This window comes from Lissotriton vulgaris, chromosome 3_1, assembly GCF_964263255.1.
Source record: "Lissotriton vulgaris chromosome 3_1, aLisVul1.2, whole genome shotgun sequence".
NCBI lineage: Eukaryota > Metazoa > Chordata > Amphibia > Caudata > Salamandridae > Lissotriton > Lissotriton vulgaris.
Genome location: NC_141689.1, coordinates 1,578,174,215 through 1,578,201,794, shown reverse-complemented (window position 1 = coordinate 1,578,201,794; position 27,580 = coordinate 1,578,174,215). Strand labels below are relative to the sequence as shown.

General features: G+C 42.1%; 1 protein-coding gene across 2 annotated transcripts in view; it reads right to left on the bottom strand.

Moving 5' to 3' along the window:
• Positions 1-27,580, bottom strand: part of PLPPR1 (phospholipid phosphatase related 1) — a 641,269-nt gene that overhangs the window by 425,894 nt on the left and 187,795 nt on the right. For both annotated transcript variants that reach the window (XM_086962070.1, XM_086962071.1), the window contains exon 2: positions 10,981-11,051. The gene's annotated coding sequence lies outside the window, so the exon portion shown is untranslated. The remainder of the gene's footprint in view (positions 1-10,980; positions 11,052-27,580) is intronic.

The following is a 27,580-nucleotide window of genomic DNA, read 5'->3' as shown; positions in this document are numbered from 1 at the left end:
CACACAATGACCTCTGATCAATCCATTTCATTTAAGGACACGTAAGCCTTAACCGGCGATTCACCTTGCTAGTGACACGTACACCTTAGGACAGAAACGCTGTGGCCGCATGACTCGGCAAAAGCTGCCTCCCCAGCCTGAGGCCAGTCCTGCTATACTGGTTCTCGTGTTCGTTGGCCTGATCATGATTAGGCGGCCGAAGCTGGTAGCCTTGCCCATTTACGACCCACAAACATCTCTTATCCTGCTTTTCTATCTCCTGCACCTGGCTCTGCTCCTTTCCTTCTGGGCCTTTATTAGGGGGAGGTAACGAAATTTACGATGAGGCGGTCCGGCTCTTGAATGAAAAGTTGACATGAGATTATGATGGAACAGTGGGAACCCCTCGTTCGTAATGTTTTGACATCAGATATTGTTGACGATTCTTGTGTAACACCAAATATTTATTGTTTAGGACATGAAGGTTTAGAAATGTACTAGCATGTGAAGAATGTTGCCCCAAGCTGAAAATTTAGTATTTAAGGAGCAACCCACTTTGTACAAATCGAACAGGCTCCTAGAATCTGCCCGTGTGTAGTTTCTGTGACTTCTGTGTCCCTGCAGTAATAAACCTTTGGTCTTTGACGCCACCATCGAGAAGCCCGTGTTTCTGTTTATTTGTGCACCGAGACAGGTAGAACTCCGGGGTCTTCGGGTGTTGTCCCTGACACCTCTGGACGGAACCAAAAAGTCCAGAACTTCAGTAGGATGAACTGCCACTTTGCTACCTGCTCTGCTGTGTTGGCCGACTGTCTGTTGCTTCTTGCCTGGGAGTAAGAGGGACTGGGCCTGCTCTCTACATCCTTGTACCCAAGCTTCTCCAAGGGCTTGTTGGATTGCTTCCTGTTCTCTGAAGTCTCAGGGTCATCTTGCAACGCTGCTGGTGCTGCTGGACTCTGCTATCTGTAAGTTCTACCCTTGACTGAGGTGCCTCTTCCAGTCCTAGGCCTCAGAAGTGTGTTCTGCAGCTGTTTTCTCAAAAAATCGATGCAGTGACCCCTTTGGGCGATCGGAACCGACACAGTGCCCTCTGATGCTGATGCAGTTTTGATTTGATGATGATGTTGGTCTCAATGGTGAGGTTCGACAACAACGCATCACCTATCCAAAGAGCTCGCTGCAAGGCTCCACTTAAACGCAGCGCTGACGCTTCAACATCAACTTCAAGGCTTGACTCCGACACATCAACAAGACTGCATTAATCAAAAACCATGCATGCAATCTTCGATGCCAATGCTTGATCCGTATAAGGTTCTTTTTCATGGGGCCATGCATGAGTCCAGTAGCTAGTCTGCCCTCTATCGCGGTCAGCCTAAACAGTGGATTTACCCCGGTCTAGCACAACCTCAAATAACCTTTTAGCGCGATAAGACTTCTAAGCACTGTTTTTGGATTAAATCTTGGAAAATGTATATCTTGTTTACTACTGATTGGAATTTTGTTGTTTTGGTCTTAATTTACTCAGATAAATATTCACCATTTCCTAAACTGTTGTGGAGTCTTTTGTGGTGTTTTTACTGGGATTGAGGAATTGCACAAATACTTTACACATTTCCTCTTAAGTTAAGCCGTACTGGTCTGTACCAAGCTACCAGAGGGTGAGCGCAGGTTAATTTAGAGTGTTTATTTGACTTACCTTGATCAGTATTGTGGTCCATACTTGTACAGTGTGCAAACCTCTGCCAACTACAGACACAATTTATAACACTGTTTTTATAAAGCTCTTTTAGTTTTTCCCTGCATTTTCACATGACAAATTGAGTTTGCTTGATATTTGTGCCTGCATTCATCCTGTATGATATTTAAAATCACTACTACAAACCTGGTTGTTTATATTTATGTGAGTATGTGCCCTCAAGTCACATCAATTTCTTCAACTTGCTTGCAGTAATGAAGATTTTATAGAAACAAAATGGGAGAAAATATGTCTCTTATCTTTGGAGTCCCGATTATAATATGTCACATGTGGGTGGACGGTATTAAAAAGTTTGAAGACCACCTGTATAACAAGACCACCCGCCATGTAATAACAATAGAAAGGGGCTCCCCGTAGGGTTTCTTAGAGATATAGGCAGGCCAAGGGGGAAGAACAACTGTATAGAGAAAAATAGAAGGTACCCTGCCAAATATTTATTTGCCGTATTCCTGGGACTACGTCCCAGGAATACGGCAACCCGTTCCAAATACATCAGGACCCGTATTAATACCATCTTCCTGGTTGAACCCCCCGTTTTAGGCAACTTACTTAAGATCTATTGTTGTCTACGCCAGGACTATAAGAATGGATGAATGAGAGTTGAATGTTTCTATCGTAGTTAGGAAAATCTCTGTGTGAATGAGTGTGGTAGTTTGTTTGAAGTGTGGGCAGATCTTAATCCTGAAAAGAACCTTTTCTATGTGTTTTGCGAAATATCACTGACTATTTAATTTATACATGTATGTCTTTTGAATATATTTAAGAAGAGAAAAATAAAAAAATATGTATTTTTTCAAAACATGTTGTTGAGTTTGTTTGGAATGACTTAGTTTTGTCCTGTGCAGCCTCAGCCTCTGGGCTAACCACCCCCTCACTTTATCATAGTAGGATCCTCTAGCTGGGACCTCTATAAATATTTGGCAGGGTACCTTCTATTTTTCTCTATACACCCGCCATGTAATACCTTATTCTAATCAAAGAAACTCCAAATGAATTTATATTACTACTTCTTGGCTCTTTCAGGCTTCTTTTCAATTTCTTAGGAGGCACTTTCATAATGAGTGACATGGTTTTACTACAGATAGCAGATTGTACTCCAGGTAAGAGTGTAGTGCCAATAGTGAAATGGGTAGTGGGTCAAGGGTAACATTAAATAGTGGTGATTCACAGCAAAATCATACTAAGAATCTTCAAGACAAGAACCAAGGAAAGGAGGCCTGGAACTATCTTGAGATGATTTTCTAATCCTCAGCCTGATTACTGAATCGGCAGAGTGGAGGGATGGGAATGAAAATGTAGTGCTGCCACACGTGGGGTTCCACTGGCCACCAATGCTGAATCACTCCATACCCATTTCTGAACCTGGTGTGTTATATCTAACAATCTAAGCAGTATATTCTTATAAGTATTGAGGCATCTGAAAAGTTGGGGTGGGAAAAAAAGTTGGATCTCCTGTTTCAAGTGCTGGAATCAAAGACAATCCAAAAGAAACCTTAGCAAGCCTTTTGGGTGGCACAAACTGGGTGGTGGGAAATCATAGCAGTGCTCATTTCTATAATAGCACAATTCATGAGCATATAGGGGCCCAGTTACAAAACCCCTTCTGTGCATAAGACAGATGTGCATGCAGAAAAGTGGAACACTTTGTACCCATTATCCACAAAGTATGCAGTTTCAACTGTTGTAACATCTTTTGATGGTTCCCAGGGGAAGCCAGGAAAGTGGTCTATACAAATGAGGTAAACTTCCAAGACTCATACTTTTATGGGTTTTGGCAAATATTTGCAGTGCCTTTCATTCACTTTTCAACACTTCTAAATTTACTACTAAATGAACCAGTCATAAGTTTCCAGAAACAGTAGACAAGCGTAAGGTAAACATATAATTTTTTCAATGAGGACATGGAGGAAAAGAAGACTCTACATAGAAAATGTTTCATTTGAGTTAAAAAAGAAAGACAGCTTTTTAATGACATTTCATTCACTGCCTAGCTGTACACATGTGACCATGTACAAAAAGAGAAACCATGCATGTCATGGAAAGTTATGAACATTGTAAACTTCCATGGTATATACCTGGTGATTGTGTTGGTGGCAGTGACAGTATTGTTCATGATGTTGTTTCTCCTGTTCATATATAGGGGTGGGGTGGATAAGAACAAACACATAGGGGCAGATTTACAAGCCCCTTGCGCCTCTTTTACGCCGCCATTGCGTCACTTTTGTGACACAGCGGCGGCGCAAAAGATGCGCCATGGTGCGGGGTATTTACAACATGACGCATCTGAGAGATGCGTCACGTTGTGAAGCCCTGCGACACATGAAACCTGCGTCAGGTTTCATGTGGGCGTTTCCACGAAGGGGGGGGGGGGGCGTTCCATCGCAGCAACGCCCCTGGAAAGTGACTCAGTGAAATCTACAAGATTTCACTGAGCCACTTTACTAACGCTGATGCGTCAAAACCCTGTGCCTGCTTGAAGCAGGCGTAAGGCTTGAGGCACCACGTTAACAGATAGGGTAAGTTGGAAAAGTGCTGGAGTTGTGTGCCGCATGCAACACAACTTAAGCACTGCGCCAACTTCACTCCCTAGATGCGACACGCATCTGTTTATTCCTGCGCCATGGTGCGCCGCATTGTAAATGCGGCGCATCATGGGTGGCTCAAGGATAAACTTGCCTGCCGTATCTTTCCTGGCGCATCTCTGCTGATTTGCAGAGATGTGTCAGGCAACATAAATCTGCCCAAATGGATCTCAAACACACAGCCGCAGCCCGTGGAGGGAGTTCCATGGGGCAGACAGGTGGGGTGGGGGAGGGGCGGGGTGGGGGGTTGTAAACACCGGAATATGGATGATTGCAGGTAAGTAAACAATTAAATTAATAAAACGAATTTCGTTCCGTGGCCTGCATTGCAAAATGAGATGCAGGGCGCGCTACGAAATTCGTTTTATTAATGTAATTGTTTACTTACCTGTAATCATCCATATTCGTGTGTTCATCACCCCCCAGCCTGTCCCTCCCCCTCCGCGCCTGTCTGCCCCATGGATCTCCCTCCACGGGCCGTGGCTGCAAACACAGGCTGGTGCACTTTACTCCTGCACTGTCACTGACTGCACAATATTTGCAATGTCTGGCTTCCTGTGCTTCTGATTATCTTAGTGGGACATTTGGATTCTGTTTCTCAACTGCTAATGTCGTCTCGTGTTTTGATTCGTTACTGTTGTGTCTTCATTATAATTCACAATCCCTAACTGTGGCACCTCTGAAACTGTAGGTTCAGCCTTCACATCTTAAATGATTTTGATATTAGGCTTATATTTGCTTGTGCACTCTCTTGCATCTTTTGCTGCCATCTCATCCCACATGTTGTCAGGCACTGTAGTCTCTCATCAATAAGAACAACCTTTTGCATGATTTCACATTTTTAAACAGTTTTGCTGGCTCCTGGGGGTTCACCGTTGTTTTCAAACAATATGCAATCTGTAGAATCTGGAGTAGTTGTTAAACATATTCAAAGAGTTTAATGTTAACGCATGACATTTATTTGTGGTGTAAACACTCAATGGCAAATGTCAGATGCATACATTGTCAACTCTGGTTTCCACTGCTTTCATTTTATAACATAACACCGAGGATCTAATTTACAATGGCTTTGGAGTGACAATCTTGTAATGCTCCTAGCTTACCCTTGGAATCTAGGACTAACAGAGATGCCTGGCTATGTGTGCCTTACCTAACAATATATAGTACGAAAGGGTAGGGATCAAAGAGGTGAAATTACACTCATGCACACAAATACTCTCTGGTTTAAGAAGTAAATCATTTGCGTTTCCTTACAATTAGGGAAAAACGACCTCAAGGGAGTGAGGATGGGGCATCTTCCTGTAGTCACACATTTGTCAATGGTAAACCACAACATACGAGCCTCCGTTTTCCCACAAAGGTGCCCCAACAATAAGTGCCAGTGCCAGCCACAAAGTGTTCGTCGTATTTGCTGCTTTGATATGGCAGTATGTGTAATGAAATATAACATATTTTATGATTCACCAATCTTTATTCACTGAAATGTATGGGCCCCTGGTCGAAAAACGATAGAAACACTAAAGTAAAAACTGGTATTGTCAATTATGACTGCGTATATTTTAGGAAGCCCAATTTCTAAAGTGATGTTAGCCCACAGTTCTACGTAAGCAAAGGTGTCAGTGTAGCTAGAGTCAGGACATAAGGGCTCCTGAGTAGGGAGATAACAAACAAGCGATTGCTCTCACTGGGGAAGTTTACATAAAAAGTACACTTACAGTCTTGGTATGTTATATAACAATCCCTTTACTGCCAAATAAGTTCTGACGGCATGCAGTGGCAGTAAGTGGGAGGTTGTACTTTTTTCCCATGCCCTAATTGCCTGCTAGAGGCGTGACTAACCACACATACTGTACAGAAATGCACAGAGTATGTGTGAACAAATAATAATGTGGATGGATCAGGCTAGAGACTCTAGGAGTATATGAGATGAGTCTGACATTGTCCCTATGTTGGGAGCAATGTACAATTAATAACTTGATATTTAGTTTTTCCACATTATAGGTTTAGCAACCATTTACAGCAGGATAAATTCAGGTGTTTTACTTCCTCTCCTCTTTTGCCATCACTGAATCCATAGAGTAAGACTTAACAAGGTGCAAGGAGGGACACACACCAGTCATGATGAATGTCCCTGGTCACATGTATGGCTCGAGAGTAGTTAGAAAGTAGAAACATGGGGGCATATTATCAAGAGCGGCGATACAATTATCGGCGCTTTAGCAGCAGGAAACTGCAGCTAAAGTGAAGATGGATGGATTCACACAAAACATGCTATAGTTATTTCATTGAAGGTGGTATCAGGCACCAGTGGGCGTGGAAGCCAGGTTCATCAAATTATTGGTGGGACTCAGGTCAAATTACCAGCTCCATCAAGGCGAGGTCCTAAGCTTGTCCCAAACCCTACTCACATGATGACGGCCTGGACAAAGACCTGGAAATGCTTTAACCCCTCCACCTCCCTAACCGGAGAACCATATAAAATGCAGTCACTTGTTAATTTTGTATAGCACCAACCTCTGTGGTGGCTCCTCCGCTAGGGTGGAGAAGCATCGCCCCACTGCTTTTTAACAGTGAAATAAAGGAAAAATAAAATGATAATAACTTAACGTTATTATCATTTTATTTGTTCCTGCTGTGGCACCTTTGTGGGGCAGGGCTGCTCTGCTCTCAGAGCAGAGGGAGGAGTGGTGGACACAATATGTGTGTGCGCATGAATGTTTGGCCGGCCGTCTCGGGCCGGCCAAACATTCATGTGCACTTTGTTGTTCTCCACTCAATAGTATTTCAGACTAGGTCGAGAACATGCCCAGGCTCCCACTGCTAGTCTGAGCACTGAGCCACGGCGCTCAGATCAATCACAATGCTGCATTGCAATGTTGTGATTGGCTATGTGCACCTGCATGTGCTTCCTGTTCCGGCCAGAGCTAGGAACTATGGAGGATAGACGCTGCGAAGAAGCAGACAGAATGTAAGTTTTTTCTTTCTCTTTTTTTTACACCCGCTTCCCCTGTCCCCCTTTCCCCCACACCCCCAATCCGTGCTGACTGACACTGATCAACCAATCACAACTGGGCATTCAAGCTGCCCTTCTTCGAACTCAGAAAATGATAATTACTCAAAAGAAATAGGTGAGGAGAATTATTAGTATAACCAACGTACACTAATGTCACTTGATGGGTTGTCACAAGCATAACATATTATCCTTTACATAGTATAGGTAAAAGCTTTGCAATAAATATAATATATTTGCATGTGTGTATATGATTTGAAATTTATATTTTTAAATATAAACTACAACCAGGTATCCCACAGGTCTGTGATCATATTATGTTTTCACTAGTGTCCTAAAGAGCCCTTCAAACAATGTAAGCAACATATAAAACAAACAAGAAAAAGTAATCACAAATATTATTTGAAAAGAAAACATTTAAAAGTTATTTTATTAATTAAAAATCACTTGCATATTTGCCAAATGGGAAGAGGTGGTTGACATCCAAACAACAACATTTTAAAACAATGGGGAAATAAGCTTCTCTGCAGCATTTAAATATGTGGGTCACTTAATTTCGCAGCTTTTCTTTATGAAAGCAGGAGCTGGGCAATCCCTGAGACTCAAGCTAGTTTCACGCAGGTATGGCTGGTAAATAATGAGAAATATTCTGGCCTAATTCTTGAGTACCTAATACAAATTACTGGTGGGGCTCAAGCCCTCAAACCTGCACTAATGAGGAAGGGCACTTTGTGTGAAGCAGAGCTGGGCCGGACTGGGAACCTCTGCCCTGGCAAAGTACTCGGCCGGCCCCTCTCCCCACTCGGGGCGGGGTTGGAGGTGCCGCCGAGCTCTTTGCCAGGGCCGGTTTTCGGCTGATTTTGGTACAGGGACGATTTTGCAGCTATGCTGCAAAAACGGCCCTGTAACGAAAACAGTCCCCAGGGGCCCAAAACTGGCCCCCACCCGTGCGGCGTACCGGGGGATTGCACTGTGCCCGCAATGGCCAGTCTGGCCCTGAAGCAGAGAAATGGAGAGAGCAGAGAACGCGATTGCCTCTATCTCTCACCTTCTTGAGCAGCACTCAAGGAATCATCAACAATGATCTTACTAACACACAAATACATCTACAGTAACAAAATAAACTTGTTTTTTTATAAAGAGGCCAAATGTTGCCTCTCCTAATAATCTAAACTCTCTTTATGTCGTTCTTCATATCACTAGAAACATTGTCCTAAACTATGACTCATTAGAGTTGAATTAGGAAAACGCTCTGAGAAAAACAGTAAAAGGCAAGGATGACCTGAGAATCGAACTAAAGACGTCACTGTTGCCATAGCTACCAAATGTATAATAATAATAACTTGTTTTGATACCGCACTCCTCAGTGCACTTCTGCCTTTTCCAAACGTTTTAAATAACAAGGTGTTATTAGGTCTTTATTGCATGATTTTTTTTGACCTGTCATGGGAAAATGGAAGCCTGAGTTACCTTGATTTAAACTAGTAACCTGCAGGTCAGATTAATTGTCAACAGCAAGCATTTAAGTCACTCACTGTTGGTTCATCTCTCCATAATGCTCCTGGTCCAACTGAAATTTACACATATCTGTAGGCACTATGGAAACTTATTGGTGATATTTCATGTGGACAGTTATTTTAGGTAATACAAAAAACTCTAAACCACTGCTGACCACAGGTTCAGCACATCAATGACCTGTTGCACAATTGTAAGAGTCCTATGCAATCCACCTCCGAACCCCGCAGCAGTTGGGCTTCACTGGAATCCAGACAAGAAGGTTTTAGATCATGGAAGGTGCACCAGGAAAGATGTCACACTCTGTTAAACAAGTCCTTGGGGTTTCTTTTATTCTTCTTAGTAAAACAAGCGATTAGGCATCAGCCAACGCGTTTTGTTCTCATCAAAGGAACTTCATCAGGGCTATATATGTTAGGTGAAATTATCCAAGATTTCTAATGTATTCACAATAAAATTCAAGATTATTAAAAGAAGAAGACCCATAATAAGGGTTCAAAAGAGTCAAATCCAACCATGATGATCTAGAGACTCTCCTTCTTAGAAACGGCAGGTGTGCCTGGCAATGGTGTGAGTTATTTTAGGTAGCCAGTTTCGAATTATCATACTTACAGACACTGGGGCAGGTCTACAAGGAAGTGCCGCAGCGTGGCACAGCTAGCCCTTTGGCTGTGCCATGCGGCGGCACTTCCGAAGCACATGAATGCAACATATTTAAAATAATATGTCGCATTCCTGTGCTCTCCCCTGCGCTGGCACACAAACTGCAGCCATGCTTTGGCGCAGTCCCCCTTGCTCCATGGTGCAAGGATGCCTGCGTTGTGGGGAGATTGTTTTTGTGCATGGAAAGCGCTAATCCATATTAAAACTCTGACAATGCTCTGTTGCTTCCTCAAATTCTGCTTTTGAGGTAATGGCAATCAAAATCACCAACAATTCTTCCAAAATCATTGGGTTTCACAATATCTATTGGCCTTCACTCAGCTACGGCAATCGTTTCCCATTTCACAGAACAGAAAAAAGAATCATGGATTTGGGCAAGTCCATGTTACTCCTCTACTCACTGGTTATTTTTACATTTTCTAAAACACTCTGCCAACTCACCAGACTCTAGTGTTGTCTTTCGGGCAGTTTAGTTTGTACCTTTTCATCTGAAATTATAGTACATACACTTCTCCAAACTGGGAAGGCTCTTTAACTCGTGGGCAGACTATGTGTCGGGTTACAAGAGAAACAGAAATTGTATTCTGGCAGTAAACTCCTGTTTCCGATTGAAAAGGAATTTCAAGTTTTACCCCTACTAGGATAAACGAAAAATAAAATACAGGCTCAATTCCACTGCCTTAAAACTGGTGGAATTCATGCTCAATTAATATCTCAGAAACAGGCAAAACATGTTGAGATACACTTCTAATGTTGCAATTAAGTTATTAACAAATACGATGTCTTTAACTTGATCAGGACGATAATTCTGGTGGGGGAATGCCACAATAAAATACGAATTCTGGGTGCAAAGTAAAAAAAAAAAAACAGTTCCATGAGATCCAAAGAATCCACACCACAAATGGCACTCAGGTTCGCATATACTGATATGGTAATGTGATTCTACCTGATCCCCCTCCCAGCGGCGGCTGGCACAGGTAAACGCGGTGGGCGGGGCTGGGTGCGGCAGGGGGGAAGACGGCAGAATAGGCATTATTTATTTATTTAACTATACCAATTCCGGCGTCTGTCGACTTCAACCCCCTCCCATCCTGCCACTACCGGCCGCAGCTGCCCCCTCCCATTTGACCCCTAGCTAGACTGAAAGGTAGCCCCATACCGAAAAATAAATGCATGTTCCCTCAAACAAGGTATCTTCTGCATCCTAACAAAACCTAACTTGTGCTGGTCACCAAACCTCAATCCATTAAAACACATCTGACAGATACGTTAACCTAGCGGGCCCTCCCTTGTGGACACCGCTGATGGCGCCTTCCAATAGAGGGGTGAATGAGCTGCACTTGATCTACCATCGCTCATTTGCAGACATTTATCCAACCTTAAAGGCTACAATTCCTTTCTCAGTAATATACAAAGTTTACTCAAAATTGTAGGCATGAAATTTGACGGCGTTTGTGCCCGCATAATGATCTTACCTGAATAGATAGATGTCCCCTTAGTCCACCGACCCTACATCACTGTAAGCTGATCCTGGTGTCCTTTCTCTCTGTTAATAAAACATACGTAGAGTGTCAGAAGAAAAAGACATTTTTTTCAGGTTTTTTCATTTTTTCCTTCAATAATGCTTTAATAGCATTCTTTAGGACATTGTTAATAGTTTTCAAGCTTTTCTGCCTTAAGAAAAGACTACATTCAAAATTAAATCTTACAGATTCAATAGTAATACACATAATTTCATTTAGAAAAAATGGCAGATTCTGCCATTACAATATGATGCCATAAAACAATTTGCATACAGCTGAATACGTGGTTCAGAACAGGTTATTACCCGAGTCTATCAAGGGAGCTCAATGTACCTTTACTGCGTGTTCCTGGAGCGTTGCGTTATTGGCCGCATAATTGTTACAATGACTGAAATGGTGCAGAACAAATGCAGTTTGCTTATGAGCTAACTACAGAAAAGTATCACCTCATTACATGTCATGTGTTAATTTGCCGTGATTAAATGTCTTCAACGGTAACATATAAAATATTATATTGGTGCAGAATGAAAATGTTTTGAGACTTAGACTGAAAAGCTAGGGGTTATTCTCATTCCCATGCAGACCTTGTATGTGATATGTAGATGCAGAAAAAATAAACTTTAAGTGCCTTATTACAAGTATGGCAGGTGTATAATTGGGAGGTACTTGAGCAACAATTACCCATTGCAGACCGGATTTCCCTTTCAATATCTGAACATTACGAGACAATGTTACCAGAATAAGGACAACCCATTTATCCTCTGTTTGCATTGGCTATCCTTGGGCAGGTGGTAGTTTGATTTGGGTGCCACAGAGGGCCCAGGCGGAGAATCTGAAGGGTGTATGGTTGGCAGAACAGGCTCTGATGTGGTTGGGGGAGCAATGCATGATCCACCCTGCGCTGTAGCCGTAGGTAGGGTGAGGTTGGGCCAAGTCGCAGACTAACCTCCCTCTTTGCAGTTCTCTGGTGTGAGGGTTTTACATGGTGTGCAAAAGCACACAGGAAAACCAGGCCCAGTATTCTCTGACTCATTTATTTTGGGTAAGGGAATGCTTGGCTTCTTGAAATGAGGTGGAGGCGTGTCCCATTCCTGGCTAACTGTCTGTCTGATTCATAGTGAAGGCATTTGCATTCTTCCAAAAATGCACAAAATATGATGTGGAATAACAGTAAGGTGGTAAAACAGCTAGCGTTGCTCCTGTACATTCTAGGGTGCAAATATTTTTGCAGTTTAGCATGACGGTGTAGTAATATAGACAAAGCATTCTCCCAACGTTGGTTCCTACTGATACACATTGGAGACTTTCATTTCCTGTGAGTGGGGACAACTGGGGTCAATGGGAGGAAAATGGTATCCCACAATTTAGATAACCCCAAATTTACCTCAATTCATTCTCCCATAGTATACTGGATTGGAGACAGTGTTACACCTCAGTTTCATGAAGTAATAAGTCGCAGCGTTAACACACCTTCGCGGACATCAAATAAACAGAGTAATATAATTAAAGAGTTTTTGGGAGACGGATTGAATGGACCCAATAAATCAATAAACATTTCAAAAGTTCAAAATGAGTGCTGCAGAGTGAAAGCCATAAAGACAGGCAGATGCAAAGTTACACAGGCTAAGCTAAAGACACAACATATTCTAAGTCTCAATGGCCAGCAAATTTGGTAAGTAATTGGATAGTATCCCTTGTAAAATAGGACAATCTTCTGGCTCACCCTCAAAATTGATCTGATCCACACAATTGATAAATTGATACACAATTCTTATATAGAAAATTAGAGTTTTTTCACATTCGTTGTGGTGTGAGTACATTCATCATTTCTTCACACCATCAGAACACACTGAAAATAAATGGTATTACCGTAACACCTAAGAACACCCTCCATGCTAAAGACATCTGCAGATGTTCGAATAAATATGTTACATTTAACAATAAGACTTTCTTCGAATTAGTAAGTCCAGTAAAGAGACAGACAATATACCTACATTGTAACAATTATATGTCCTCAGCATTGAAGATTCACAGGGAACAAAGTAATATGGACATTGAAAATAAACTGTTATGACTTCAGTTCGACAGGGCCTGAAGAGAGAGGATGTTCGCAGGAGGAGAAGCACGAGTGAGTGACAGAGATTACTTCCATCTTGTTCAAGATGGTGTTTTAAACAAAAATGTGGCCTAACTGAAAGACATTGATAGACACATTTCTATACATCCTAGTAAGTTTGTTTAACAAATAATTGTATTAATTCAGTTCATATATGTAGAATCAAGTGTGAAAATAAACCTTATACATTGTTGATGGTGCCCAAAACATAATCCCCCACAATTCTCCAACAGGGGCTATGGAAAGAAGACAGGAGAGGGTTGTGGAGACTGGTCATTAGCAGCAACCCCACATAAACTATTGATATCGTTTGACACATATAACAATTGACCCATCCAGGTTTAAAAACATTTAAATTTTTCGCTCCTCTGTAAAGTAATGTTGGACTCTTTCATCTTTGAAGCAGCATAACATTGTCTATACCCTCATTATTATTGTATGTATATTTTTGCCTTATGTATTCATGAGATATAATTAGGGCTCCCGGTTTTCAGTTTAAACAGATTTATACAGATAAATACAGACGGAAAACAAGTTTTCCTTTGACTGTATTTATATGTAAAAACGGGAAAATACTAGCACATTTTGCCATGCTGCTATGCTTCAGCAGAGTTGCCTTGCCACACCCTCTGGCTGATTCTAGGGCTGTGGCTGCCTTCAGAAACGCAAAACACCAGCTTCAGTTTTGCTGGAAATTTGAGAGTCCACAGACCCAACACAGATCGGCCAGCTGAAATAACACAAGCCCAGTAATCTATGCAGCACCACCCCCTTCTCTATGTAGCAATAGGTAGCGCATAGAGCTGAGCCAGGGGCACATAGATTTGAGTGTAATCACAGGGGCCACTTCTAAATAATTCACTCTGGCGCTGCTGTTGTTTGTCCCGTTCAGCTTGTCAGATTGTGTTGTGAGCAGCCCCCCTCCCTCCGTCTCACACTCACAATGCCTGCTACTCCTGTTCATTGTTTTCATGCTCAGTAAGTGCCTGCACAATGGGGGTCGTGGCAGGAGGTGGAGTGCCCTGAGCTTCCGGATGATCTGCGGTTGCCAGCGCCAGTAGGCCTGCATTGTTCTCAGCACCCCACCTCCGTGAGGTGAATCACTCTCTCAGCCCCCTCCCTTCCCTTGGCTCGGGCTGCGCTCTCACTCTCTTGCAGACACACCTGGGGTGGACAGGGGGAGTGGGGCAGCGGAGAGAAGAAACCCAATCCTTGTATTTTCAGCCCGGGCTGCGCTGGAAGGCAGGGCTCAGTCAGACACGCAAAGGGAAGAGGGTATAAGAGAGACTCAGAAACAGAGTACTTGCAGAGTTTGTGACCGGACTGCATTGGCCATAACCATTATTGTCTCTTCCTTCTTGCCCGGACAAGACAAGGACAGTGTCCAATTCTGCTGCCCCTCCTATTTCTTCCTTTTCCTCCCTCTCTTTGTCGCGCTCCTCCTCACTTGCCGAAAACCGTGACTGTTCTTTCCTCTCCTTTCTGTAATTCGTTCCCCAGTGAAATGGATCCAAAAAAAGAGGACACTTTTCTCACAAAAGTCTTTTTCTGACAATTTTCTATCCAAAACGCGGCCTCAGGAGGAGAGCAAAAAGTTTGAAAATAAGAACAATAAATACATAACTAAATACAACAGGACAGAGTAGTCGCAAAGTGGCCAGATGTTTTTGTTTATACCCAAACACAATAGCGCCACCTCACAGAGTTTGCCAGTCAAGGACTACTTTTCTTTTCATGTCCTTAGCTTTCTGAATAATGAGTGTAAAAGCTTTAAGTTGCATTCCCTATGAGTGTTTAATTTTGCCAGATTGTTGTTACTTTTTTCAGGCAGCAAATTACTCTTCTCTAGTGCATAGTTTGAATTGAGTTGCTTCTAGGTGTTTATAGCAGGGCACAATTGGGTTGTAGCTGAAGGGAGTGTGAGTTTCTCTCAGTGGGGCAGGATGGTGTTCAGTGGGAGAGGATGTAGCACTCTGTGCTGATGACAGAATGTCCAAGGCTCTGAGACAAATAGCTTGTGGTAGCACTTTGAAGCATATTTGGGACATTCTGCGAATGGCAAAGTTTTCCGATGGATGTATTGTGTTGACCAATAGCAACCAAATGCATGTGTGCATTGTCAATTTAAATAAATGTGGAAAAATACTAGCTACAGCGTTGCCTTATGCGTGTGGCAAAAATAAATGTGGATAAATACAGATAAAATGCCCCAAAAATAAATATGGGTCAATACAGACGGAAATGGCAACAAAAAAAATCCATAAAACCGGGAGCCCTAGATATAATGTAACCTGCAAGAGGAAAGTGCACTTAAAGGCCACATACATGTGCTATGTAATCACGACATTTATACATGTGTGTTTGCTAATGCTTTGTTTTTTGTAATAACGAGTTATAGCTTATATGTATTTATAAGAAAATGTTTTGCCTTTGCTATGTAATGGAATATGTATACGTGAGAAGAGGATTTACTATTATAACGTGACTGTTCGTGTATTAGCATTTATTTAGTTATAATGTGTATTGAAGTTCTTCATTAGTTAACTTGACCAAAGGCATTAAGCACTTGGGTTTTGCAATGTTTAAACCTCAATGTGAATGTTTTCTCGGATGGATTGTTTTTCACCCCTCTCCCTATGACTGGAACAATTACCTATTGAATGAAAAGAAGGCTCCTTTTGTGGAACTGCTACGGTAGTGAAAAGGAAGTCAAGGGTGAAAGAAAATACAACCATAGGGGAGGTCTACTGCCTGTGTGGCAGGAAGGCATGAATTCAAGGTTGTGTAGAGATATGTGGATCAAACTAGAAAGAGTTAATGGTGTGTTTTCGAAACATACATCTAAGAAGAAGGAATTATGACTTTGTCTTGCTAAAGAATGTATTGTTTGAAGGTGGCCTATAATTCGGTCCATGAAAATAATATAATAGACTTCTTAGGAGAGGAGAGGTTAAGACCTCTGGGCCTTAAGTTTCTATGTTTTATTCTAGATGGATGGCTTCATGCTATACAATACTTTATTTTGGAAACATCCACTGAAGTTTCATGTTGACACCTTTTCTCTTTATCCTTTGGATCTAATCGAAGCCTAGTTTAGCACTTTATAGTGTAGTTTAATTGAAGATTTAGAAATCTTCATGCATCATAGACATAGAGCTGAGCCAGAGGCACATAGATTTGAGTGTAATCACAGGGGCCACTTCTAAATAATTCACTCTGGCGCTGCTGTTGTTTGTCCCATTCAGCTTGTCGGATTGTGTTGTGTGCAGCCCCCTCCCTCCATCTCACACTCACAATGCCTGCTACTCCTGTTCATTGTTTTCGCGCTGAGTAGATGCCTGCACAATGGGGGGTCGTGGCAGGAGATGGAGTGCCCTGAGCTCCCGGATGATCTGCGGTTGCCAGCGCCAGTAGGCCTGCATTGTTCTCAGCACCCCACCTCCATGAGGTGAATTACTCTCTCAGCCCCCTCCCTTCCCTTGGCTCGGGCTGCACTCTCACTCTCTCGCAGACATGCCTGGGGTGGACAGGGGGAGTGGGGCAGCGGAGAGAAGAAACCCAATCCTTGTATTTTCAGCCCGGGCTGCGCTGGAAGGCAGGGCTCAGTCAGACACACAAAGGGAAGAGGGTATAAGAGAGACTCAGAACAGAGTATTTGCAGAGTTTGTGACCGGACTGCAAGGGCCATAACTAATATTGTCTCTTCCTTCTTGCCCGGACAAGACAAGGACAGTGTCCAATTCTGCTGCCCCCCTCTTTCTTCCTCTTCCTCCCTCTCTTTGTCGCGCTCCTACTCCCTTGCCGAAAACCGTGACCGTTCTTTCCTCTCCTTTCTGTAATTCGTTCCCCAGTGAAATGGATCCAAAAAAAGAGAATACTTTTCTCACAAAAGTCTTTTTCTGACAATTTCCTATCCAAAACGCGGCCTCAGGAGGAGAGAAAAAGGTTTTAAAATACGAACAATAAATACATAACTAAATACAACAAGACAGAGTAGTTGCAAAGTGGCCAGATGTTTTTTTATACCCAAACACAATAGCGCCACCTTTCATAGTTTGCCAGTCAAGCACTACTTTTCTTTTCCTTAGCTTTCTGAATAATGAGTGTAAAAGCTTTAAGCTGTATTCCCTATGAGGGTTTAATTTTGCCGGAATGTTGTTACTTTTTTCAGGCAGCAAATGACTCTTCTCTAGTGCATAGTTTGAATAGAGTTGCCTCTAGGTGTTTATAGCAGGGCACAATTGGGTTGTAGCTGAAGGGAGTGTGAGTTTCTCTTAGTGGGGCAGGATGGTGTTCAGTGGGGGAGAGGATGTAGCACTCTGTGCTGATAACATAATCTGCAAGGCTCTGTGACAAATGGTTGTGATAGCACTTTGAAGCATATTGGGACATTCTGCGAATGGCAAAGTTTTCCGATGTATGTATTGTGTTGACCAATAACAACCAAATGCATGTGTGCATTGTCAATTTAAATAAATGTGGAAAAATACTAGCTGCAGCCTTGCCTTCTGCGTGTGGCAAAAATAAATGTGGATAAATACAGATAAAATGCCCCAAAAATAAACATTGGTCAATACAGACGGAAATGGCAACAAAATAAATCCATAAAACCGGGAGCCCTAGATATAATGTAACCTGCAAGAGGAAAGTGCACTTAAAGGCCACATACAAAGTGCATGTGCTATGTAATCACGACATTTATACATGTGTGTTTGCTAATGCTTTGTTTTTAGTAATAACGAGTTATAGCTTATATGCATTTATAAGAAAATGTTTTGCCTTTGCTATGTAATGGAATATGTATACATGAGAAGTGGATTTACTGTTATAACGTGACTGTTCGTGTATTAGCATTTATTTAGTTATAATGTCTATTGAAGTTCTTCATTAGTTAACTTGACCAAAGGCATTAAGCACTTGGGTTTTGCAATGTTTAAACCTCAATGTGAATGTTTTCTCGGATTGATTGTATTTCACCCCTCTCACTATGACTGGAACGATGACCAATTGAATGAAAAGAAGGCTCCTTTTGTGGAACTGCTACAGTAGTGAAAAGGAAGTCAAGGGTGAAAGAAAATACAACCATAGGGGAGGTCTACTGCCTGTGTAGCATGAAGGCATGCAATCAAGGTTGTGTAGAGATATGTGGATCAAACTAGAAAGAGTTAATGGTGTGTTTTCGAAACATACATCTAAGAAGAAGGAATTATGACTTTGTCTTGCTAAAGAATGTATTGTTTGAAGGTGGCCTATAATTCGGTCCATGAAAATAATATAATAGACTTCTTAGGAGAGGAGAGGTTAAGACCTCTGGGCCTTAAGTTTCTATGTTTTATTCTAGATGCATGGCTTCATGCTATACAATACTTAATTTTGGAAACATCAACTGAAGTTTCATGTTGACACCTTTTCTCTTTATCCTTTGGATCTAATCGAAGCCTAGTTTAGCACTTTATAGTGTAGTTTAATTGAAGATTTAGAAATCTTCATGCATCATAGACAGGAAGATCATACTTTCCAATCTTCTCATTCTGCTATGTTCTTGTTGTTTTGTACCATCGCTACTTAGTTTCTTGTTGGTCACTTACTATTGAGATTTAAGTTTGTTTGTAGAGCTGAAAGTACATTGATAATTTTGTATTGCTATTCTATGTTCTTGACATTGATTAATATTATGCTGATTTTAAATTTGTAATAAATACAATATCTAGCCAGATTTATAAACTTGGTGTTTCACTGTGGAGCCAATTGGGTTGCCCTGTATTTTGAATTTAAATTGAAATCTAACTCTTTTATTTCTCAATGCAATATTTTTAAAGGTGTTGCGTCTTTGAGCTATAACTTTATTTCATATGCAGTGTAATTATTGTCATAATTTTGGAGCTATTGTCCAACTCTGTGGTCTATTTTTAAAGTTTTTTTTAACAGTATTTTTTAACAGTGGCTAACATTTTTTGCCAATTTATTTTCCCAAAAGGTGATTTTGTAGTACTTTAATTTAGGAGATTCACAGATCAAGCCGTCCATTAGGGAGGAAGAGCCCGCAGACCAAAGCAAGATGGGAAACATTCATTACAACGCATTCATTGCAACGCACTACCTTTATATTGCATGCCATTACAACGCATGTCTCTACAACACATGCTATTACAACGCATGCCATTACAACACATACCATTACATACCATGACAGCCCATGCCATTACAACACATTATACAGTAAGTAATGGAGATTATTCAGTTTTAGGGTGGGTATGGGTTTTGGGGTACATGGGAATAGTAATTGTTACCCCTACACTATCCAACACTTTCCCTACTGTTGCACTCACTGGAGTGGGAATAGTAACGTTTTTACCCCTACACTATCCAACACTTACCCTAAAAAAAAGTGTTGTAATGGTATGCATTGTAATGGTATGTGTTGTAATGGAATGGGTTGTAATGGTAGTTTTAAAAAATGTGTTGTAATGGCATGCGTTGTAAAATCATGTGATATAATGATAAGTTGCTTTGTCAAACCTGCATTGTAAATGTATGCATTGTAATTGTTTGCGTTGTAACGCCATATATTCAAGCAAGATGCAACATCAACAGCGTCTCATACCCGAAATATGACTGTTATGTTTCTCAGTAATGAATGTGTGGTTTTATCACCTCCATGACAGTTAGAACACACCGACTTAAACCTCACCTCTTTCCTCACTCCCTTCCCTCCTTCATTTTCTTTTCTCCTCCTTCCTGTTACTAGTCACTATTCAAGACCTCCTTTCCTTCCTACCTTCCTCCTTCTGTCATTCCTGTCGTTTCTCTATTACTTTTCCAAGGAAGGTCCAAGAGCTATATAATTAGGTGAAGGCTAGTGTAGGTGCACAGGTGCAAGCACTGATTTATTGTTGGGGTTCTGCTGTGTTGAATGAAAAGGATTTCACCTGAGCAGATAGGTTAGTGAGGGTGAAGCCTCCTGTTACTAGTGAAATCAACTTTGCAAGGTTTCAGCATTGTACAGTTGCTGGCTGGCAAACCTGAATTTCAGCACACCTGTGTACCATTTCATGCCCTAAATTAAACTATATAAATAAAGAAGATGGCTCATGAGCAGAGAATTTTCATAGCTTTCTAAAGATGTGGGTGTCAGCTGTAATTACATTTGTTGACAGACTTATCAAAAAGTCATAACAAATTTGTGCGAGGAGTGTGTGTATTTGTTAGCAGTAAAGTGGTCAGTACTTCATGTAAGTACTATGTGATTTATTTGTCATTGTTCGCAGTGGTACTGCAAGAGATAATAGTTTGCACAAAAACTGCAAATAACTCATTAAGCTTTTAGCTCACTTTTAGTTTCAATATAAAACCATTTATGTGGCTCAACTACATATATTTTGTTTTCTACCAGAAATACCGATGTGCTATGGCCTTAACACTGTACTACTGGATTTTCTGCCTTTTGAGTTATTTCATTTCTTTCTGCATATCAGAATGATTTTACTTTTAGTCATAGGCTTATTTCACTCTGCACCATAGTTGGTGAGTAGATATATTCACTGAGCACCTCCAGACCTCAAAAGATTCTTTTCACATGAGGAGTCAACCATCTGTCTCCTGTCATCTTCAACCTTTACATGGAGTTGCTTGGCACGCCACTCACAAATAATAGAATCCAGATTCCCTAATATGCTGATGATACACAACTCTGCTTGAAAATCTCCTCTGCTTCAGGCATCCAGCACCTCAAACATTGCTTACACATCATTCAGACCTGAATGTCTAGTGCCTACCTGAAGCTCAACCCAATCAAGACAGTCTTCCTATTCTGTCCCAAGAACAACCATCAGGATACCATACAAATATGGCTCAATGACATGAAACTGTATGGGTTCTAACTCTAACTCTCACTAAATAGCAAATCACTAGGATTCACCCTGGGCACCAAGCTCTCTCTCAAGGAACACATCACCAAAAAACACAAAGACGGACTTTATTTCAGAAAGCTACTTCAGAAGTGTTGTTCAAGCTCTTGTACTCTCACATCTGAATGGTGTTAATGTCCTACTCCATGACATCACACACTCCTGACTGGTACTGCTTTGGGGCATCCTACATGCCATAGCACATCTCATTCAGGGCCTGCAGAAATTGGTCACATTGTCCCCATCCTGATGGAACTCCATTGGCTCCCCTTGCCAGATCGCACCATCTTCAAAACCAGCTGCATCATTTACAAACTCATGACAACCAGCACCCCCACTTATATTGCTGACAAGCTTAACATTTCTGGTGGCTCTCAGCACACTCACAGCCAGGCACCATCAGACTGCAGACTAAGAAGTTAAAAAAAGAAGAAACAAGATAAAATGCCTTTTCTGTTTCTACACCCACAAATGGGGTGTATATGCCAATCACATTCAGTAATTCCTTGTCTAGTATTTCTACTACTCAAACTTTTGGTACACAGATGATGGAAACATGAGCTGCTATGATAACAATTTGTGTATTTTGAAAAGAGTGAAATGAATGAGCAAACATTTAAGCATTTAATTTGCAAGTATGGTAAATCAATAGGTTTTTTTGTTGTTTTTGTTTTTTGTTTTTATTGCATTTCAAAAAAGTATACACAACCATACCACGATGCAAGGTGAAATGCTCATTTACCCACCCAAAAACAAATAAATCATAACAATCAAAATCATAACAATAATGAGATGAATCAATTTCGAATGTTCAGTCGGCTTACAGGATATAGGTACTATGTTGTCTCTGCTATTCCGATACACCAGTATTGTGCCAGATACTTAGACTATATCACTCCCCACCCATTTTGTCCTGTGTGTCCGCTATTGCCTGTCTATGTAGGAATTGCCACAGTGGCTCCCAGGTTACCTTTGGTTTGGAAGATGCTAGCAGTTCCTCTCCATACAATTCCAAAATGAATGTCCTTACAGTAAACAAGATCTTTAATCCAGTGTTCAGTTTTCGGTGACCTCTTCCCCCCCATGTTATGGCCATTCTGCGTTTGGCCATCAGCAGCGCTACACGTATAAATCGACCTATTACCTCTTTTACATGCGGAACACAACATAGTAAGCACACTAAGGGAATGCAATGTAATTCCAATCAAGACATTTCTGTAATAACACGCACCACATCATTCCAATAACAGACCGCTTTTCACATTCCCAAGCAAGGTGTAAAAAGTCAGCTTCCGGTTGACCGCATCTCCTGCACCTGTCTGAGCCCCGTAATCCATATCGATGGAGCCTCACAGGTGTATGATATACCTGGTGTATATATTTAAAGTGTGTGATGCATACATTTCCATTTTTGAGGTGAGTTTACCAGTTAAGCTACATATATGTTTCCAATCTGACATGGATATCAGGTAGTTCAGTTTATCATTCCATCTCTCCAGGCTACTGTTTGGGCTGTCAGGTCTCTCATCCCGTATTGCCCTATACAGTTTAGTGATTCGTTTTTTATTGGTGGGAGCGTCAACAGCAGCTGTAAAGAGTGTAGCGTGGGAGGCTCTGTTGGGTAGGTGCCGTAATGAGACTTAGGCTAAATCAATAGTTATGTGTCAGTGGTTCATCTCAGACTTCTGCAGTCACTGTGGTGCAGGAGGAGGGCGGACCTCCATTCAGCTCAAGGACTATGAATACCTATGACATTATGAAGTCGCAGTCGCCACTCCAAACATTCTGCTGAGGGCCTCCCTCATCTTGGGTTACGCCATAGTTATACAGTACATGCCGCAGCCAAACAATCACATAATTACAATAATCACTATCTGTTAATTTCTCAACAATCTTTTCATGAAAAGTAACCAAAATCTAAATGTTATGATCCGTATTAGTGTTCACTGTATCTGCACCTGAAGAGAACAACTTTAACAATCAGTCTCCTCTACAGACACAATGGCTTTTTAATCAAAAGGTGTTTTTTTCTAAAGGTGTACATTGTTAAAATTACCATTTGTTATTTTAACTGCAAACAATAATAAACAATATTAAAGCACAGTCTTTAGGTCGATGTTTTACAATAAGCATTTCCCTGGCTAAAAAGCACATTTTTTCAAGCTACCTGCTTCAAAATATGTATGAAAATATATAAGAAATAACATAAAGTGGTTCTATATTACCACTTTACGTTTCTCATGTTATTTCCAAATCATGAGGCCGAGGGTCCAGTGATATCATCAGATACCCTACATTGCAATTTCGGACCATTTTATATGGTTAGCCATTATATATCCTATTTAATATGATTTATTGCAGAATTCAAAATAATGATTGCACAGCTCATAATGGAGTGTATAACAGTGGGAATACTGTTCTCTGATTATTTTATTATCTGGAGTATTGCGTTTTTTTCTGGAGACTCCATTTGGTTGTCTTCAGTTCTGAAGGTCTCATGTGAATTAATTTAGTTAAATCCTAGACCCTACATATCCAGCTGTCTTCTGTATAATTTTGGAGACCATAAATTACACCAAAACTTGTTATTGAGCAAGAACTACATTTTAAGCATTTGTGATCTTTTTTATAAATAAATAAACTTTACCATTGGTCTCAGGATACCCACCCAAAAATTGTCATATTCCCATTTTACAATGAGTTAAAAAAAACTTAAAACACTCGTTTGCTGCTGGGGCATTCCAAACTACTTTTCAAGCCCTGAGAAGGATAACAGAATTAAAAACAAAAATCAAGCCTTAGCAAAGACAATAGGTTTTACTTTTCACAAAGCTGCAATATTGCAGGGCATTACAACATGGCTCTCCAACAGGTAGCTCAGGAGCTACTGGTAGCTAACCAGTACCCTTAAAGTAACTCATTGAATAGCTGCCCAGGATATTACTTAGTTCAGAGGGTCTACTATAACCTTAATAAAGAAGGTTCCTTTGCAGAAAAAACACATTTTTTCCTTTTAGTTTGTTAACCGAAAAAGATAAGTGTATATTTGTTAGAAAATTATGTAGCAACTAATATACTGAGGTTTGTAAAAAAAGATAAAAAAATTGCAAAATGTAAACTGCTCTTTGATTGATAGTTCATATCGAGTTATGTAGATTTATAGCTTTTTGTACTCCCTTTGTGCCAGTGGGAACTTTAAGGATCTGACTATTATGTCATTAGTCACTTGACAAAGCTCTTCTTGACACTGCTGTTAGTAACCCAGCCTTGTGGTGATTAGTGCTCAATTACAGTATCAAATGCTAAGGGCCATATTCTCAAGAACGTGTGACAATTACCGCAAAATTAGCTTAACGCAATTCTCCACATCGTGGGAAAATAACGCTGTGTTAACGTGGTATTCTCAAAAAGGCGGAACCATTTGATAGTCTCACGATAAGGCGTCAAATGATTGTGTTAAAATCAAAGCGAAGCCACACAAATGCGAAACACGAACGGGAAAATAGTAGCAACGTCTCAAACCGCAATACAAAAATCAGCGATAACCAGTGACAAGCCTGCAATTCCCACGCATCATGTGGGAAAATGCACCAGAAAAGCTGAGAAAAAAAGGGAGAAAAAAAGAAACCGCTTATCACCATGGATGCACCCGGACCGAGTGCAGAGGCAAACGCGAACTCCAAAGCCCCACAGACCACCAGCAAGGAACGCCGGGGTCGGGGAAGGCCAAGGAGAAGAGGAAGAAGAAGACGGGGTTCAGTCTTCAGTCTACAGGAACACCGGAAATTCGTCACGGAGGAGATAGAGCACTAACAACAACTGTTCATCACCTCCACTGTGTCATTGGCAACACAAACGGAAACATGCCAGTCCATCGTGAACAACATGAATGCAGTCGGAGTGTCGAGGAGGTCAATGGAGGAGGTCAAGAGATGCTGGCATGATGTGAAAAGCCAAACCAAGCAGAAACTCGCTGCCAACAAGAAGGCAGCCACAGTGGCTGGATGTGGGAGTCCTGTGCCACAGGAGGGGCTGGAGGAAATGGTGGCCACAGTCATCAGTGGGGAGATGGTGCAAGGAGTTGGGAGACGGGATAAAGCTCTATATGACCTTACACAACATCAACAGGGTGAGTAATGACCAATGACTGGGAGGACAGGGGGAGATGGGCAAAATGGCACATATGCATAATCATGTGTAGCACACTGCATACCCACTGCATACCCACAATGACCCTCGATCTTGTCCCTGATCCCCGTGGCACACTGCAGCACACATATAAACACCAAGTAGGCCCCCGTCCACCATGTGACCAAAGGGGTCCTACCCCAAACATCACCAATATCACAACCAACACATGCACACATGCGAAACATACTAAAGATGTGTATTTGTGAGCCACACTGACAATGCAAGTGACACTACATGACAATGGCTGCAGATCAATCATCTTGACATGGTGCATGACATGAAACTGAGGTGGCTGAGTGTGGACCACATCCGGAAAGGAGCAGGTCACACTCTGACACATCTACGTGCACAAACAACCCCTGACGTCAACAATACATCTGCAGAAAAACAAAGCACAAGAGAACAAAAAACGTCCAAGAGCACAAATGACCCAAGTCGCCAACATCTCAGCATCTTAAAAGCACAAAACCAAAGGCTACCACCTCAAAGGGATAAGGGGCAACCCAATCACTGCTGCAGGGGCGAATCCCCCACAATGCAGCGCACACACATAGCAATAACACCACATCCACATTGACGTCAATGTGGTACAAAGTGCAACACTTACACTGTAAAACAGAGGACAAAACTGGGTTCGCTTGTGCATTGAAACTGGCCAATCAAACCTGACATAGCAGGAAACTGTGAGATGAAAATGTACGTGTACAACCTCACATCCGTGATGTAGTCCAAATGTCTGGCATCACATAGTCCGCTCTTCCCAAACAGTCACAATGTACATTGTCATGCAGTCTGTATGTAAACGAGAACAAAGCATCAACATACATGTCAACACAATGTCAAAATGCATCCCCCTTCACATGGCAGAGGGACAAACAACACCTCCAGAAGAGCAGACCAAACAACTCATCTGTGATGCTGTAGAAGAGCTCCACACATTCAACACCGACGCCCTACAGAAGTTCATGAACATCTCAGGCAATCCATGTCCAGGAGCAGGCAGCCCAGCTGTGAGCAACTCTGATAGTCTGGCAGTAAGACACTTCCGACTCTGGGACCTGTTGTTCGGAGTTGGTCCTGGTGGTGGTGGCGGCGTGTGCATCCTGCAGTGATGCAATGTCTGGGCAGGTTAGGACCTGATTTGATGTGTGAGCCCAGGTGGACCGCAGTTGAGGCCAGATGCAGCAGACAGTGCAGGGCCACAGACACATGGCGTTGAGAACACCCAGTCCATCGACCCAGAGGCCATCCAATACTCTATCAGACAGGGTCCATGACTTGAGCTGCACAGAGTTAGTGGCCCCGGATGCACTGCGGCCAGCACAGGCACACCGCCACGGGCGGTGACTTGCGGTGCACTGAGGCAGGGCCACACAAGTTGAGCGGGCCGATGTCGAAGATGAATGTAGCGGAGAGTTGCGGGGGACGATGGAAGGTGTCCTCCAAGACATGAGGCAGAGGGCAGAAGCAGGCAAGTGGCAAATGGAGGAGTGGAATGCTACAGCTTAGTTTTTACCACCAAGTCAGTATCACCGACATGATGATGAAGACAACCCACAGTCCATAGACTCAGTCACCACCAAAGTTCAACCAGAAAGTGTCCATGAATGTCGGGGAACAGACTTAGTGGCACCAGAGCTGAAAGGGGATGCAGTCTGTAATGAGGCCTGTACAATGATATAAACTGCCATAAATAAATCAAAACTCAGTTCCAAATGTGTGACCTACTTTACCGCAGTGTAGGCCCGAGGCAGCGGTCAGCATGGGCACACAGCCACGTGCCGTTGGCTCGCGATGCACAGAGTTAGTGAAACCAGAGCAGTTGTTGGCAGTGTTCGATCACCTCCGGAACGATGATCCTTTTTTCCTCCTGACTCAAATGCGTCTTCCTCTTACACCTCTCCTTGTGTGCAGTGATATGAACTATGCCATTGAGAAATCAAGACTCAGTTCCAAATGTGTGACCTACTTGACCACAGTGTGGGCCGAAGGCAGTAGTCAGTGAAGGACCATAGACACGTGTGGTTGAATGTTATGCACAGACTTGGTGGCACCATATCGAAGGGAGTACACTGATATCAAACGTACCATGAACATATGAACTCGGCCATCAAGATATCAAGACTCAGTTCCAAATGGTTGACCTACTTGACCGTGATGTAGGCCGGAGGCAGCTGTGGAGTACAACAATGAGAAAGGAGTGCTGTTGGCCTGTGTCGCGGAGGCCGTTATGGTCGAAGGAGTCTGCCAAGGTCGTGGGCCTCAGACTTGGAGCTTGCACTGGCAGGTGGTGGGCCCTCTTGGAGACATGCCGGTGTCGGCAGGTGAGCAGTGACGC